Below are 17,192 nucleotides of genomic sequence, written 5' to 3' on the forward strand. Positions count from 1 at the left end.
TGGATTTGAGTCTTGTAGATATTGCAAATGCATACTACCAAATCATAAATACGAAAAGAAACTATCAGTAGCATAATTTTGACCTTATAATTTATAAGGAATGAAATACACAAGTAACTTACTCCACATAATGATCAAAGGCAGCTGTATTTTGAATGACAGCAAGATGGGCTATATTCTTCTCCATTTCAGTAAGAGTGAATGACGTTCCTGCTGATATTGAACGACCTTCTAATATAGAGCTGTTCACATACTCTACATTCCTCTCAGGTTTTTCTTCTACATTGGTTGTCTTTTTCAGAAACTCATTACAAAACAGCATGCTTTCTTCTACAAGATATGACTCTGCTATACAACCCTCTGGTCTTGCAGGATTTCTTACAAAATCTTTTAGAACTTTCATATACCTCTCAAATGGATACATCCACCTAAAATGCACAGGTCCTCCTAGTCTAGCTTCTCTTCCTAGATGAACAGTCAAGTGTACCATGATATCAAAGAAGGTTGGAGGGAAAAACCTTTCAAACATACAAAGCGTTTCTACAATTTCAGCTTCCAATACTGTAATAACCTCAATGTCAATAACTCTCTGACACAAATGATTGAAGAATGCGCATAGCCGTAGTATTGCTGTTCTAGGACCTTTTGGTAACAATCCTCTAAGTGCAACCGAGAGAAGCTGTTGCATCAAGACATGATAATCATGTGATTTCAGACCTCCTACCTTACACTCTTCTACTGAAACTCCTCTTGAAATATTAGAACAGTATCCATCTGGACCTTTAAAATGAAATAGTCGTTTGCAAAAAATCTTCTTCTCATTCTTGGACAAAGACCAAGGTGCTGCTGGAAGATATGTTCTCTTTCCTTTTGTGGTAGGATGCAACTCTTTTCTTAGACCAAGATGTTGAAGATCCTTACGAGCATTAAGACCATCCTTAGATTTTCCACAATGCAACAATGTGGATACAATGCTGTGAGTCACATTCTTTTCTATGTGCATTACATCCAAATTATGCCGTACTGGTAGATCCTCCCAATAAGGCAGAATAAAGAAAATGGATCTTTTCTTCCACCTTGATAACTAATCTTCATCTACTTCTACTTCCTCATCTTCATCGGATTCACTTTCATCATCATCACTGTCAAACACTGGTTCTTTATAGACAGTTCTCTTTCTCTTCATCCCAGCCTTTTTCACATTTCCGAAATCATCCCGGATCTTTGCAAGGAACTCATCTTCTCGTTGGTCCTCACCCTCTGCAATCTCACTTAAGTCGCCCACAGATTGGTCAGCTAAGTCACCTCTACAAGCCAACTCTTGATCAAAAAAATCAGCAGCTTTATATAACTCAAAAACTTCCTCATTCCACTGTGTTGAGCTACTTTGAACTTCATCTACTGACTTCACATCTCCATGATGATACCAATCACTATGCAGCTTGTATGCCTCATCCATCCCTCTTATTACAAGATGCTCAACCACAACACTGTTTAACTGTCGTACTACATTACGACAGTCTTTACAAGGACATATTATCATTTCTATGTCACCTAAAGCCGCAGACACATCCCTTACAAATTTCCAAGCTCCACTTTTATAACCAGGATCAGCTGTTCAATGGATAATTAAAGAAAAAAATAATAACTAAAAGAACATCTTAAAGTATCCAAACCCAAAATGAAACCTAATTATGAAATATAATTCCTTACCTGCATAGATGCACCCATGCCTTGTCCAACATTATATGTTATAATATAAATTTTAACCTTTATAGATAAAATAGAGATACATATTATACATAGCTCACATTAAGCAACAATTCAGACAATACTGCACTACTTCAGACACATACAGATGCTCTTAAACCAATATCTAACTGTGTAAAATCTCACTAATCTAATCACTATTTATACAAATCAGACTCAAAGGACAAAACATAGCAATCACCAATATTCGTGTGTAATAATAATGTTTAACTATTGGTTGAGTGATACTAACCTGTTGTGTGAGTACAGAGAAATGAGAAGCTTCAGTTCCCCAACATTTCAATCACCAACACTTGGGAAAAAAAAAATAATCGTTCAGTTTATGAAGGATACAAAAAGTTTATGAAGGCGCAAATACTCAAATCCAAAAGCTAAGTTTGAGTCAAATCTGTAAATAATCGAACCCTAACAAAACAGATGGATTCGAAACTCCACATTCTCAAAATCTGTAAATAATCGAACCCTAAAAAAACAGATAACGAAATAAATCTAGATAAATCGAACCCTAACAAAACAGATAACTAAACTAGATAAATAATCACACATAAGCTGTTTGAAATCACATATAACCGAAACAAATAACGAAATTAGGAGAAAGAAGAAAGACATGCCTCAAAAACGGATTCGAGCTCTCAATTGCGATGGATATGGAGATTTAGTGCTTCTCAAAAACGGCGAAATTGGGGCTTTTCGCAAACGGCGATAAAATTGAAGATTTGATAGAGATTTAAAATAAGAAATTGAGCACACACAGAGAATTTAGAAGAAGAGATCGACTGTAGCTTAGGTTGTAACGAGAGAGAGAGAGAGTGTGTCGAGTTTTTGGGTTTTTTTTTTATTTGGCGATTAAGTGAATAATTTCACTAAGTATTGGCGGACAAAAGTCACTTTTGGTTCCCGCTACATAATTTTCCTATCATAGCGTTAATAAGATGCTATTAAAAAGTAACCGAAAAAAAATCTCATCTTTCATAGCAGTGACGGAAAATGAGCTATATCCGTCTGCTATCAATGTGCATATTTGTTGTAGTGTTCGAAAAACAGATGAATGAACTCGAGCTTCGCATGCCTCTAATGGAAGCCTTCAACCTAATACCCCCTTACCAGAAATTCCTGAAAGATGCGGTGCTGGAACGGATCAAACAAGTTCAAGAAATGGTTATACTCAACCATGAGTGTAGTGTTGTCATCCAGAGAACTATTGCACCTAAGAAACTGAGCAACCCGGGATCATTCACATTACCTTGCTCGATTGGACCTTTGACATTCAGAAGAGGTCTTTGTGACTTGGGGGCATCGGTCAGCCTAATGCCTTTCATTGTAGCCAAACGCCTTGGATTTGAGAAATTCAAGCCCACCGACATCCAACTAGTCCTGGCAGACAGAACTACAAGGTTGCCGAGTGGAGTATTGGTAGACTTACCGGTCAAAGTAGGATCAGTGGATGTACCAACCGACTTCGTGGTTTTGGAAATGGATGTAGAACCAAAGGATCCGCTGATTTTAGGACGACCATTCTTAGCCACCGCAGGAGCAATGATAGATGTGAGGAACGGGAAGAACGATCTAAAACTCGGGGAAGACCTCACTATGCAGTTTGATATTCGGAAAACTATGAAAAAGCCCACAATCGCAGGGCAAACCTTCTGGATAGAGGAATTAGATAAATTACGCGAGGAGGCGTTTGAGGAGGTAACGATCGGAGATTGCCTACAGACGGCGCTAACAAAGGATGGTAAGGAGGGATTCATACACCAGGAAACAAAACTCTATAAGGAATTGCTTGATACCTATAGAGCAGTCATTGAGCCAAAATTAAGTGAGGATCTGAGGGAAGCTGAGGAGGAGAGAATGATGCTTGAAAAACAAGGCTTCAGCAAGTCAGTTGTCACCTCTTGTGTTATGTCATGCAGCTGCTCAACACCAGCCCACCCGAACACCAACCCCATCACTAACACGACCACTTTACCGAGCAGGATGATTGAGTACCACTTCGAGTCGCAGGTCCAAACCACTGATGATTGGTCTGAGTCGAAAGCGCCTAAAGTAGAACTCAAACCTCTTCCGTCCGGGCTAAGGTACGCTTTCTTGGGACCTAATTCAACCTACCCAGTTATCGTCAATTCTAGCTTGCCAGAAAAAGAGCTGAAATTGCTATGCACTCAATTAAGAAATTATCGAGGGGCAATAGGTTACACTCTAGACGACATCAAGGGTATATCTCCTGATCTCTGCACCCATAGGATGAATCATACTCTAGTGTGGAACCTCAGCGTAGGCTAAATCTGAATATGAGAGAAGTGGTGAAAAAGGAAATTCTGAAGTTGCTCGACGCTGGAGTTATCTATCCTATCTCTGATAGTACTTGAGTGTATCCGGTGCACTGCGTTGCGAAGAAAGGTAGAATCACTGTTGTAAAAAACGAGAAAGATGTGCTAATTCCCACAAGGACAATAAATGGGCATCAAATGTGTATTGACTATAGGAAGCTTAATGCAGCCTCTAGGAAAGATCACTTTCCTCTGCCTTTCATCGACCAGATGTTGGAAAGGCTTGCTAACCACCCCTACTACTGTTTCCTTGACGGGCATAGTGGGTTTTTCCAAATCCCTATACACCCTGCTGACCAGGAAAAAACGACATTTACCTGCCCTTACGGTACTTTTGCCTATAAGAGAATGCTTTTTGGTTTGTGCCACGCTCCTGCAACCTTTCAAAGATGCATGACGTCCATCTTCTCAGATTTAATAGAAGAGATGGTGGAGGTTTTCATGGACGACTTTTCAGTATATGGAGCCTCTTTCTCATCCTGCCTTTCAACCTCTGCAAAGTGCTAAGAAGGTGTGAAGAGACTAACCTAGTGTTAAACTGGGAAAAATGCCACTTTATGGTTCAAGAAGGGAGAGTCCTCGGCCACAAGATCTCAGAGAAGGGGATAGAGGTAGACAAAGCCAAGATTGAAGTAATGGTTCAATTACAACCACCTAGATCAGTAAAAGACATCAGGAGCTTCCTGGGTCACGCGGGGTTCTACAGGCATTTTATTAAAGACTTCTCAAAGATTGTGCGATCGTTAACACGGCTCCTTGCAAAGAAGCAGAATTCATTATTGACAAGGAGTGTTTAGATGCATTCAATAAGATCAAGGAAGCTCTGGTGAACGCGTCGATAGTCCAGGCACCTAACTGGAATCATCCTTTTGAAATTATGTGTGATGCATCTGATTATGCTGTAGGGGCAGTACTAGGCCAAAGAATAGATAAAAGGCTCCATGTAATCTACTATGCCAGCAGAACCATGGACGACGCTCAGACGAGGTATGCAACAACGGAAAAGGAGCTCCTTGCTGTAGTTTTTGCATTCGAAAAATTCTGGAGTTACCTGGTCGGTATGAAGGTAATTTTTTACACGGATCATGCAGCCCTAAGGTACATTTACTCAAAAAAGGACACCAAACCTAGGCTTCTCAGATGGATCCTTCTTCTGCAAGAATTCGACATAGAAATTATGGATAAGAAAGGAATTGAAAATGGAGTAGCCGACCATTTATCTAGAATGAGGATTGAGGATCCGCTCCCAATAGATGACTCAATGCCCAAAGAAAGACTAATGCACATCGATTTCCTGGAAGAAATGAGCCACATGATTGGACACACGATAGCTCACTCCACCCCCGACTCAACCGGGTCGATCAAGTTTATGGCAATCGAGTCAGTTAAGCTACCTTGGTACTCGGATTTTGTGAACTACATGGTATGCGGAGAGATTCCAAAGGAATATGATGCCCACAGAAAGAAAAAATTCTTCAGAGACGTCAATAGCTATTACTGGGATGAACCCTATTTATACAAAAAGGGGACTGATGGCCTATTCAGACGTTGTATAGCTGAGGAAGAATTTCAAGGAGTGCTCGAGCACTGCCATGGGTCCGCTTATGGAGGTCATTTTTGCTACTTTCAAAACCGTCCAATAGATCCTTCAAGCCGGTCTTTGGTGGCCAACCATGTTCAAAGACGCGCAGCTCTTCATAAGAAAGTGTGACCCATGCCAGAAAATGGGTAACATCGGCAGGAGGAACGAGATGCCTCAATAGCCCATCTTAGAAGTCGAAGTTTTCGATGTTTGGGGAATCGATTTCATGGGACCTTTCAACCCGCCTTTGAATGGAAACATGTACATCCTGGTGGCAGTCGGCTATGTCTCAAAATGGGTTGAAGCAATAGCCAGCCCGACAAATTATCACAAGGTCGTAGTGAAGATGTTCAAAAACATCATTTTCCCGAGATTTGGAATCCCTAGAGTAGTAATTAGTGACGGAGGAACCCACTTCATTAATAGGGTTTCGATGGATTGTTGCGAAAGCACGGGGTTAATCATAAAGTTGCGACAGCTTACCACCCACCAACCAGCGGGCAAGTAGAAGTAAGTAATAAACATATAAAGGCAATATTAGCTAGGATTGTGGGAATCAAAAAAAAAGGATTGGGCATTCAAGCTAGATGATGCGTTATGGGCCTACAGAACAGCTTACAAAACCCCGATTGGGCGAACGCCATTCCAACTTCTTTATTGAAAAAATTGTCACCTACCAGTTGAGGTCGAGTATAAGGCGATCTAGGCAACTAAACTCCTAAATCTAGACATAAAAACTGCTCAAGAAAGGAGAGCAATGGATCTTCACGAACTCGATGAAATACGATTAGAGGCTTATGATAATTCAAAGATTTACAAGGAAAGAACTAAGGCTTTTCATGACAAAAAAAATCTAACACAAGGATTTAAGAGCTAGCGATAAAGTTCTCATATTCAACTACAAGCTTTAACTGTTTCCTGGAAAGCTCAAGTCGAGATGGTCAGGACCCTTCGCAATTAAGGAAGTTATGCCTTATGGAACAGTGACTTTGCTCGGGAAGGATGGGACCGAGTTTACTGTAAACAGACAAAGAGTGAAGAAATACATGGCAAGTGAGAGCACATAGGCGGGGTCATCACTGTACCTCACCGACCCCACCCAAGTCTGACAGGCATTGAAAGTCAAGCTCAGCGACTATAAACAAGCTCACTTGGGAGGAAGTCCCAACGGCATAATTGTAAATAAAGTTTAAGTTTTTAGGTCTTTCCTCTCTTTGGTGTTTTTGACTACCTGATGCCCTACCCGGTGAGCTACGCGATGCCTTACTCGATCAACCCCTCGGATGGAGGCTGCTACAACCTCCTTCTTCACCAACCCATGAGGTACCACTTTCATCCAAACCATTGTTTACACCATTGCATTTTGTTTCATTTTCTTTGTGTGATTCTCAGATTTCTTTTTCAGACTTTTATTTACACAAGGGACTGTGTAATTTAAGTTTGGGGAGGGTCTGAGAATGTATTTAACATTGTGTTTTATTTTCTTATTTCAAATTTTTGCATATTAGTTTTATTCATTTAAGTCTGCATCTATTTGCATTAAAAAAACCCAAAAAAAATTTGAAAAAAAAAAAAGAGTGTTCATGTAGTTGCATTTACATATTAGGATTGAGTCTAGATTGCTTCATATAGGATTGTTGCATATGCATTTTAGGGGAAAATGATTAAAACCACCTTGTTTAAAGTCCAACCTTAGAATTGAAGTTATAGCCCTTAATCACAGTTCATTGCTGCTAGATCAATCTTTGAAAAAAAAAGAAAAATCTTTGTTTAAAACCTTGTGTCTTTTGAAAGCTTCTTCCACTTGTGTGAAACTTGCTTGAACATTGTATCATCTCTATATTATTGGACTTAACCTGAATTTAAATTATCTTGCTTATGGAATTTGAATGCTTGCTCATGGTAACTCTAACGGGTTAACACTCTAATTTTGCCAATCTTTTCGCTTAACCCGAAATTGTTTTTCCCTACCCTTAAACCCAAACCTTTTCTTTCAAGCCTTGTTGTGATTTGTTGAGTGAGGCCTTTTCATGTTTTGATGGTGCTATAGGTTGTAAAACCTTGAGAGTATTGAGAACGACAAAGAACTGGCTCTTGTTTTAGCTAAGTTTAGAATCATTTGGACTAGCTAATAGAATCGGTTTTGAAAGATAGGTGGTTAGCATGTTTATTTGGGGTTGGGTTGAGGAATAAAATAAAAACTAAAGAAGAAAGTCCCTAAGGTTCAGTTTAATTAGCTCTAAGTCTCTAAGTCAAAAAAAATAAAGAGAAAAGTCTTGCTATAGCCTCCTAGAAAAGACAAAAAAAAAGAGAGAAAACAAAAAAAATAGAAGTAAGCAAAGAAAGAAAAAAAAATGTTGTTAAAGAGAGCTAGCTGTTCAAAGTTAAAACCTTAGGGATTGCAAACAAAAAAAGGGAGTTAAAATCAAAGTTTTAGGCAGTTTTATTCTAAGGTGTTGGATATAAAGAAAGTGAATGAGAAAAGGGTAGATTCTCAAGAGCTAAGGGTTGATTGATCTTAGCACCATTATACTATCTTTAAGGACTATAGCTTGAATCCTTCGCTTAGTATTAAAAGGTTTTGAGTCCCCATTTTCAAACATCATCCTCCTACTTCCTTGCTAGAGGACTAAGGGTTGATTGATCCTAGCAAGATATAAGTTTGGGGGTGTGATAACTCTTTAATTTACATGTTTTAGACACCCTTTTTGTCTATATTTTGCATTATATATATCCTAACCTCAGCATTTTTAGGTCTTTAACTGTAGGAATTTGCATTTAGGCCATTTAGAGTGCTGCATTGTTGCATTTGTGCATTTTGGATGAAAACAAGTGCTTTGGAGGCCAAAATGGGGAAAAATGAGGTCAAACCCGAGCATGTACCCGAAGGAGCGATCGTGCAAGAATAACAGTCCAAACCTCAACCCGATCAAAGATAATCTAAGAACAGGAAGAACAACCTGAAGCCCTACCCGATGACCTACCCGACTTGAACCTCATGCACCGCCTCCAGCAGACCCTCTGACAAAACTGAGCAGCTAGGTTAAAGGGGTTTCCATATATAAACCCCCCTCTTCTTCTTCTCATCCTAGCACGCCGTAGACACTCAAACATAGAAAGCGAGAGCTTCTGAGAGAGAGAGAGAGAGAGAGAGAGAGAGAGAGAGAGAGAGAGAGAGAGAGAGAGAGAGAGAGAGAGAGAGAGAGATTGATTCAAACACTTTTTCCACTTTGTTAGGATTCAATTTTATTTTCTTTTGCTATTACTTTCAATTTCGATTCTGTACTCTACCACTTTTTATCTTATTTTAATACAATGCAATTTTCATTCATTTGTGTTTTTATGTTTTTTACCATGAGATCTGAGTAGTGAATTAAGGTTTCTAAGGATGGGATAGACAAATATGTGTTTTTTATCGGTTAGGATGTCTTAGATTAAATGTTTATTTTATATAAATTCCTTTCTAGATTGGTGTTCTTAACGCAATTTTCAGACTGAGAGGTTGAGATTAGATCTAGGGTGTTTTGCCATCGAGAAATGTTGTTGAAATGCTTGAATCAATCAATGCTAGAGATTTACTCACTTAGCCTAAGAGATTAGATGTGTAAGGAGTTTATTGACAATAATGAATCGGATTGTAATGCCTGCTTGGTCATGTTTCTCCAACGAGAGTTGGGTATGCGAGTGACTAAGGTTGATTGTTTCTATCACGAGAGTGTTTTAGGAAGGTTTAAGAGATTCATTGTCTAGGGAGTATTTGCTTGAGGCATGTAGGACATCCAAAATTAGTCAGAAGCACTTATGAGTCGATTACCCCATCGTTAGGGCATCTCCAACCCCACTCTATTTTAGATTCAAATCTCTATTATAGAGCAACATTTGCTCCAACTCTACTCTATATTTTACTCTAAAATAGAGAAAATGATAGGATTACTCTATATATAGAGCAACTCTATTCTCACCTCTATTTTTTTACACTAACTGTATTTTAGAGTTGAAAACAGAGTAATACATTGGAGAAAAACAATGCTCTATTTTTGAGTAACTCTATTTTAGAGAAAAATATAGAGATATACATTGGAGATGGTCTTAGGAGCTTTCTTATCTTGATTGTTTAGTTTTATTCTATAACTCAACCCCTTACCCGAACTGGTACTCGATCACCAGCTTCGTGTATACCTTCAAGCTGTTCATCCTTGTCTTCTTAATCCGATTACCCCACCTGATCCAGTACCCGAATGCTTGCATTGAGTACTTAGGTCGTGTAGTTTGTTCTTTTATTTACTTTTGCTCACTTTAGGTTGTTAGAAAAAACCCACTATTGCTTGGCCTGACTTGCATTGTTTTGATCATATCTTTTCTGCTAGCATAACAACCATTTGGATTGATAACCCTTTGTACTACAAATGCATAGGGAATTGATACCCTGGGTGAAAATCCTGTTATCACATAGGCACATCATTGAATAAGGAAAAAGTTGTTGTGTTATAAAGACAAACGGATCCAAATAAGGAAAGTTGCACTTTAACTTGATCCGCCTAATCAAGTGAGTTGGGGTTCATCCTAAGATGTGTGGTGAAGTCTCCAAGTGATATAGAAGCTCTCCAGGACGCCAAGGGATGCTTTGGTTTGAGCCATTTATGGAAAGATCCATTTTGAGTGATAATTGACTTGTGGATAGGTTCCCTGAACCATGTCTTGAACTAGCACAAAACAAGGGTGGCTTTCTATGATCATCCTCCATAGAATATGTGTAGGAAGATATGTGGAAGGATGTTGCTCATTAAAAACCTTTCTAGGTAAACCCATTGGGAAAAACCCTAAATAAGAGAAAAAGAGTGCAACGGTCCTACTCCAACGATGTGATCTTCCGGCTCGTTGAATGTCCGCATCACTTCTAGTTCTAGTGGTCAGCTCCAAATTATGTTTGTTACTGATTCTTCCACATATCGAAAGGATATGATGGTTCTCCTTGACTGGTACAAGCTGGTTCTTTCCAAAAAGTACTTCAGGCAGTCTATCAGGAAGTTCGTCAGGCTGTTCATCAAGCAGTCTGTGAAGTAGTACTTCAGCCACTGCTTCAGCCAGTAATTCAGCTCCCATTCTTACATCATCCCCTACCCCTTAAATGAGTTCGACCTTGAAACTATTTGACATGCACCAAGAGAAAGTAAGTTAGCTTTCATGCGGGTTTGCGACTCTAAAGTCTTACCTTGGTATTGCTTTGTTTGATGGCGGATTGGTGAATCAGGTGGTTCATTTTGGAGCAGCATTGAGTAGTAGACTCCTTTTGCAGCATTCAGCTCTAGTGTAGGCGTGTGGTTCACCGTGATAGATACACCTTGGGTTGTTGAAGTTTGCTCCTTTCTGGCTCGAAAATTTGACAAATGGGTCTTTTGGCAAAAACAAGTGCGTCATATCCATGTTTGGAGGAAAGTAGGACTTATCGATATAACAACTAAACCGTGTATTAGCACATATCTTTTATTTTGCTTGCATTGCACGAACTTCTTTTTGGTCTAATGGAGCAAGAGTAAACTTGTGATTGTTGAGGCAAAACGAGTAGTGATTGGTACGACTGTTGTGTTGGACCTCATGATCATATTGCCAAGGCCTACCAAGTAGAACATCCCCAGCTTGCATAGGTGCAACGTCACACAAGACTTGATCTTGGTATTGTCCGATAGAGAATGGTACTTCGACTTGTTTTGACACCTTTATCTTCTCTTTGTCATTAAGCCATTTAAGCTTATACGGCCTCGGGTGATTAGTGGTGTCGAGTCCTAGCTTCTCAATAAGAGTAACACTAGCAATATTAGTCCACGAACCACTATCCACAATCAAGTGACATACCTTATCTTTGATCATGCAACGAGAATGAAACAAGTTTTCGCTTTGTTTGGTCTCATTCGTTGTTGGTTGGGCTGAGATTACTCGTTGTATGACTAGTAGCTAGCCTGCATCAGCATAGATGGTGGTTTCATTGGCTGGCATCGGGTCAAATTCATCTTGTGAGTCATAACCGTCGGTAGTGATCACCATGACTCGCTTGTTGGGGCACTCTTTTGCCACGTGTCCCCTGCCTTGGCATTTATAACAAATTATTTCATGTGATCTTGGAGGGTTAGAGGACTTACCTTGTTCAGCATGATAATCATTTGATATGAAACGAGACTCCACGACAATGGATTTTCCTTTGTCTACAGTTTGTGGAGGTGGTGCTTTAACCGTTGTGGGTTGTGGCTGGCTCCACGAGGTATCTTTGGATTTGTCTTCTTCTTGATTTGTTGCTCACGTTTCATAGCGAGGTGTAGAACTTCTTGTAGGGAGTGGTAGGGCTGCGTCTCCACTTTTCGTTGTATACGATCTTGGAGACCATCTACAAACTGGGACATGAGGGACTCCTCGGTCTCCTCAAGCTCGAGACGGCTTCTTATGAATTCAAATTCTTCATAATACTCTTCTACACTCCTAGATCCCTGAAACAAAGCACGAAATTGTTTCAGTAACACTAGTAAAAACCTTTCAAATAGTTACAGATAACTGTTACGTAAATAATTGTAGCAAAATATAGCTACAGAATGTGACAAATTTGTTACAACATATGAGGTAATTTATTTTGTAGCTATTTTGTGAGGAAATGTAGATAAATAGTGACGGATAGTTACTAAAATATTTTGTAGTAAAATTGCTACATAATTTGTGACACACCATTTTGTAACGTCATTACCCACAACATGAATCGTCGCAAGATGTAATAAATATTTTAAAAATAATTATAGAAAAATAGATTAATAGTATAATACTTTTGCTATGAAATTTAGTAACTGTTGCGACAATTTTAACGCGTAGCAATACCATTCAGAAATGGTCGTCGCAATTTAGCTACAGAGTGATGCTTGTGTGACGAAAGTTTTTTTATTTTGCTACAAATACATATGTAGCATGGTAGTGATTGTCTAATCAAACAAGTTGCAAAACTATCTACAGATATAAGATAATTATGTTTACTACAAAAATCATGTATTATAGTATCATTTTATTTTTGATACAACATCAGATTAAAATTAAAACTAGGATTATAAAATCATCTCATCAATAGTTTACATTGTGTTTTGTTGTTTTTTTTAATAAATAGTTAAATTATAAATTAAAATATTTATTTAAAAAATATTATGATCATATTCTCATTATTATAACATATTTTTCATTTGACTATAGTATTTTAAAACTTTATAAATTAAGAAAAAGTGATTAAAATGGAATAAGAAAATATACATTAAACGTGAGCCAATGGGAAAACATTACTCAGATAGATGACATGGCACATTCTTTCTAATATGAACCGTTGATTAAAATAAATCTAACGGACACGATTTTATCCCTTTTTTCTCTACCTTCTTCTCTCTTTTTCACTCTCGATCCCTCTCTGTCTGGATTCCCCTAAGTCTCAATCCCTTGAGGTCATGATTTTCAGTTTCATCCATCTACAAAGCCCCTCTTAATCGTCACATGCATCGATCCAAATCAAATTGGTGAGGTCAAAATTAAGAATTAACACAGAAGGTAAAACATATACTTGGTGTTCTTTATTTTGCAATGATTTAGTGTTTATGTCATCTTCGGTTTGATCCGTTTCGGTTCTCTAGATCTGGCTTGGTTTTTGTTTTAATTTGAGAGTCTTGTTTATGAATGATTTTGTCGAAGTTTTATGTGTTCACGTCAAGTCTTGTTCTTCCTTATATACTCGTTCCTCCAGGTTTTTTTTATGATGTGTTATATTGTTTTCTGGATTTTCCTTCAGATTTGTGTTGATCCGGTAACTCCTAAAGTATCAGATATCTGGAGTTTTGATTTTTTATACAATATTCATTGCTTGTCTCATATGCACACCATATGTTCGATGAAATTACTAACTTAAAGTATTAGAACCTATTATTTACAAAACATTGAGTATTCTATCAAGTAATTCTGTGAAGGTGTTAGTCTTTACATATGCATGTGAGCTAAGCTAAACTGAAATTGACTAACTAGACTACTCATTGTGTCACTTATAAGGTATCTCATTATTATTAATTACACTGAGATATTACAGGTTTTGCTTTTCTTTTTGATGGTCCTTTTCTGCAGGTTTTGATGGTGATGTCTCTTAGATTGGTTTAGTATTTGTGTTGCTGTTAAACTCGTAGATTGGACTTTGTCTACTAATTTTCTGTAATTTTGTAGTTTCTCTATTCCATTGGAGGGTGAATGATTGTTTCAGGTTTCGTTGGTGAATCATGAAAGGCAAAGTGAGCAGCTGAGAACCATATGCTTGCAAGCCATGCTGGTTTTCAGACTTCTCAGGTATGTATATTATGACTGTCTTCATTGTTTCTGTCTTGATATAATTATCTCGTAACTACTCTAGGTTTCTTTGTTTGGATCTTTGGCATGCCTGTATCCTTAGAATTTTTGTTTTTACATTGATCCAGTTTGAAATAAATCAGTTCATGGTTTCGAAATTTATTAGTAAATATTCTGTTGCAGAGATACTTTAATGTCACTTTTGTTCTATATACCTGTTTCTTTGAGCAGGTTCAATGATTTGGTGAGGATGGTGGCCGATCAGCTAAATCTTTGAAACCAAAATTCAATGCCTTTGTAAACCACTTAACAACTCATACTGGCCAGCAATTGCCACCAGTTGATGCATGTAAGGTGTTATTCTTCTATAATCTAAAACCTTAAGTTATGAAGATTAGACTTTTAAATGTATATGTAATACATGTTTTTTTTTTCCACAAATTGTATGTATGTAGTACATGATATGTATGTTTTATGTAATGGATATTTTTGATGATGAATGCAATAAAAAAAGTTATATATATATATATCTATATTCATTTAAATAATTTTTGCAAAACAGGATTTTAATATGCAAATTATATATAAATTCAATTTAATCCATACAGCAAAAAAATTAATTATAGAGATTTTTTGTGAAGAAACTAATTGTTACAATAACGCGTAGCTAACTATTACAGAATATTTGAAGCTAACTGTGAAAAATATGCGACAAACATCTTGTCCTAATTAGTAACAAAATAATGACAACCATCCTTGAAGATTTTTGTGAGTATGTAGCCACACCAATTTTTGTCACGTTTTGTAACCATTTGCTACTAATACGTTCGACGGTAATTGTCTCAAACTGGTGTAGATAACTGAATCAATTAGTAGCAAATGGCTACAAGTTTGGCTGTCTCAAATCTGTAGCAAATAGCGACGATTTGCGATGAAAAGGTCAGCTTGTGACGAGTAAATAATTACTATTTGTTTTTGTAACAAATTTGTAACAAATTATTTTTAGCTACGAAAAATAAGTTATTCCTACACATTTTTTTGTAACTATACAACAAATTTTTACTACTGTGGTGGTAATGAGGACATACTTCTTGCAAAGCTCAAGCTTCATGTCAGGCCAGCGTGTGATTTGTTGGTATCTAAGCCTTCTCTTCTCAGCTACTTCACAGTCCCACCATGCTAGAGCATGATCCGTGAGACTTGCAACAGCTAGGGCTATGTTCTTTGGCTCTGTGTAGTGATAATACTCAAATAGGTGCTCCATCCTCTTTTCCCATTCCAAGTAAGCTGAGGGATCAGTTTTCCCCGCAAAGGTAGGTGCAGTGAGCTTCACTTCGGGTGGTAGGTTTCTCTCATCTTCACGAACACGGTTTCGGTCTCCTTGAGCTCTTCGGTTGGGTTGATCAAAGGCCATGTGGTGCTGTTGAGATTGTAAGTATGGTGGATCCTCGTCTTGATGAAGATCATAGTTGCATCCTTGAACTACAGGCTGCAGGTTCCTTCCTTGGCTGAGTGGTGGTGCATTCTGGTTCATTTGCTCCAGTTGGGTGAGCCATGTTGACATGGTTGTCATGTTGACCTTCATGGCAGTAAGCGTAGTCATGATGGTCTCTAGTGTGATATGGTTTTTGTCACCCATAGTTCCTTGCAAAAGTCAAAGGCAAACAAGAGAGATCAATGGATATCCGAACTAAGCAAGCCAAACAACAAAAGCTGAGACAGATCGAAACAAAATTCAAATCAAAAATAGCAAACAAATTTAAATTAACAACAAAATTTTTTATGGTTTTTTAAGACTTTATATTAGCTAAAATAGAAAGAAAATAATTTTTATGAGTTTTTTTTTTCAATTTTATAAAATTCAAGCAATAAAAGAAAACATACTTTTCTGGTTTTCGTATGAAATTTTGAAACTGAATTGAAACAGAATAAAAAAAAACAAAACAAGGAACGAAATAACCTGGTAAGATAGGAGCGTTTAAGCTCTGATACCAATGATACAAGCCTCGGAATCCACCAAGACAAGACTCACAGACTCAAAGACTTAGAAGCTTAGGTGGAAGTGATTTGATGGAGAGTAACCGGTTTGATGCTGATTCCACAACACCGAGGGCTAGAGAATATGATCCAAGGGCTATTCCTCGCAAGGAACAGAGATGATAACATCATTATTTTACTCATATTAGCTATAGTTTTCATATGCATTTAGGAAGAGTTTGATGAGATTTCAGGTAGAAAAGGTCTATTATCAAGTATTTCAGGTTTCAAGAAGGTTTTACAGATTTTGTAGTAATTTGGACCAAAAGACAAGGAAAATACGTTTTAGGAAAGTTTCAGAGCTCTTCAGTACGGGCCCCTTTTGAAGACCTTTCCGAACTCACATTTTGACGTTCTTGGTGTCTATGGAAATCTGAAAGAGTCATTGTTCTCGTCCAAGGAAAATCAAGTCCATCCATCCAGCCATCTGGAAGATATTCCTGATTTACCGAGACGTGTTATAAACCGACGTAAGAAAAACCAACCAGTCGATGGGCTTTTATTGAAGGCCTGACCAGCGACCATCACGGTGGCCCAGTCCATGCCTCCTCCATGGTCCAGAAGCCTATTTCGCCGTCCCTTTTCCTGCACTCAAGAAGAAAAGACGTTCCTACCTTACAAACCCTAACCCTAGACAAAACCCTATAAATACTCTTAAGACCTAGGGTTTTCAAGTGTGCATCTTCTACAGCTTTTGGAGCCGCCCTAGCCATGACCAGGGAAGCCGCCGCAACCTCTTGTCCCTCTTGAAGTTTGAAGATCCACCACATCTCTATCTCTATACTCTTTCTAGTTCTTTCATACTTACATTGCTTTTGGGATCAAGTTACTTTTGTGACAAATAGAGAAGTTTCCTTTGAACCCCTTTTGTTATTTGATTCGTTTTTGATTCTATACTTTATAATATCAATGTCGTTTTTTGCATCATGAGTGGGTAGTTTTATTTGTTGGGTTATATGGGGTGATTCAAGAGGAATTCATGGTTCGCTTCAATTAGGTGGTTAGATCTTATTTTCGGTTTTATATTAGAGTTCTTTTGGGACATATTTATCTTAATGCATGTGCTTGGATTGATCACCAAGTGCTGATCTAGAGAACGGGAGCGTTAACCGCGTTATCCTACTTCT

General features: G+C 38.0%; 1 long non-coding RNA gene across 2 annotated transcripts; it reads left to right on the forward strand.

Moving 5' to 3' along the window:
* The first annotated feature begins 13,036 nt into the window (after positions 1 to 13,036).
* LOC104771318 (uncharacterized) lies at positions 13,037 to 14,549 on the forward strand. Of its 2 annotated transcripts, none has more exons than XR_764790.3 (3): positions 13,037 to 13,248; positions 13,909 to 14,028; positions 14,260 to 14,549. It is a non-coding gene; the product is annotated as an uncharacterized LOC104771318 (long non-coding RNA). The 2 variants fall into 2 exon arrangements; XR_015593306.1 differs by having other exon boundaries at positions 13,048 to 13,248; positions 13,946 to 14,028.
* The last annotated feature ends 2,643 nt before the right edge of the window (positions 14,550 to 17,192 follow it).

Source organism: Camelina sativa, chromosome 20, assembly GCF_030686135.1.
Source record: "Camelina sativa cultivar CO46 ecotype springtype chromosome 20, ASM3068613v1".
Taxonomy (NCBI): domain Eukaryota; kingdom Viridiplantae; phylum Streptophyta; class Magnoliopsida; order Brassicales; family Brassicaceae; genus Camelina; species Camelina sativa.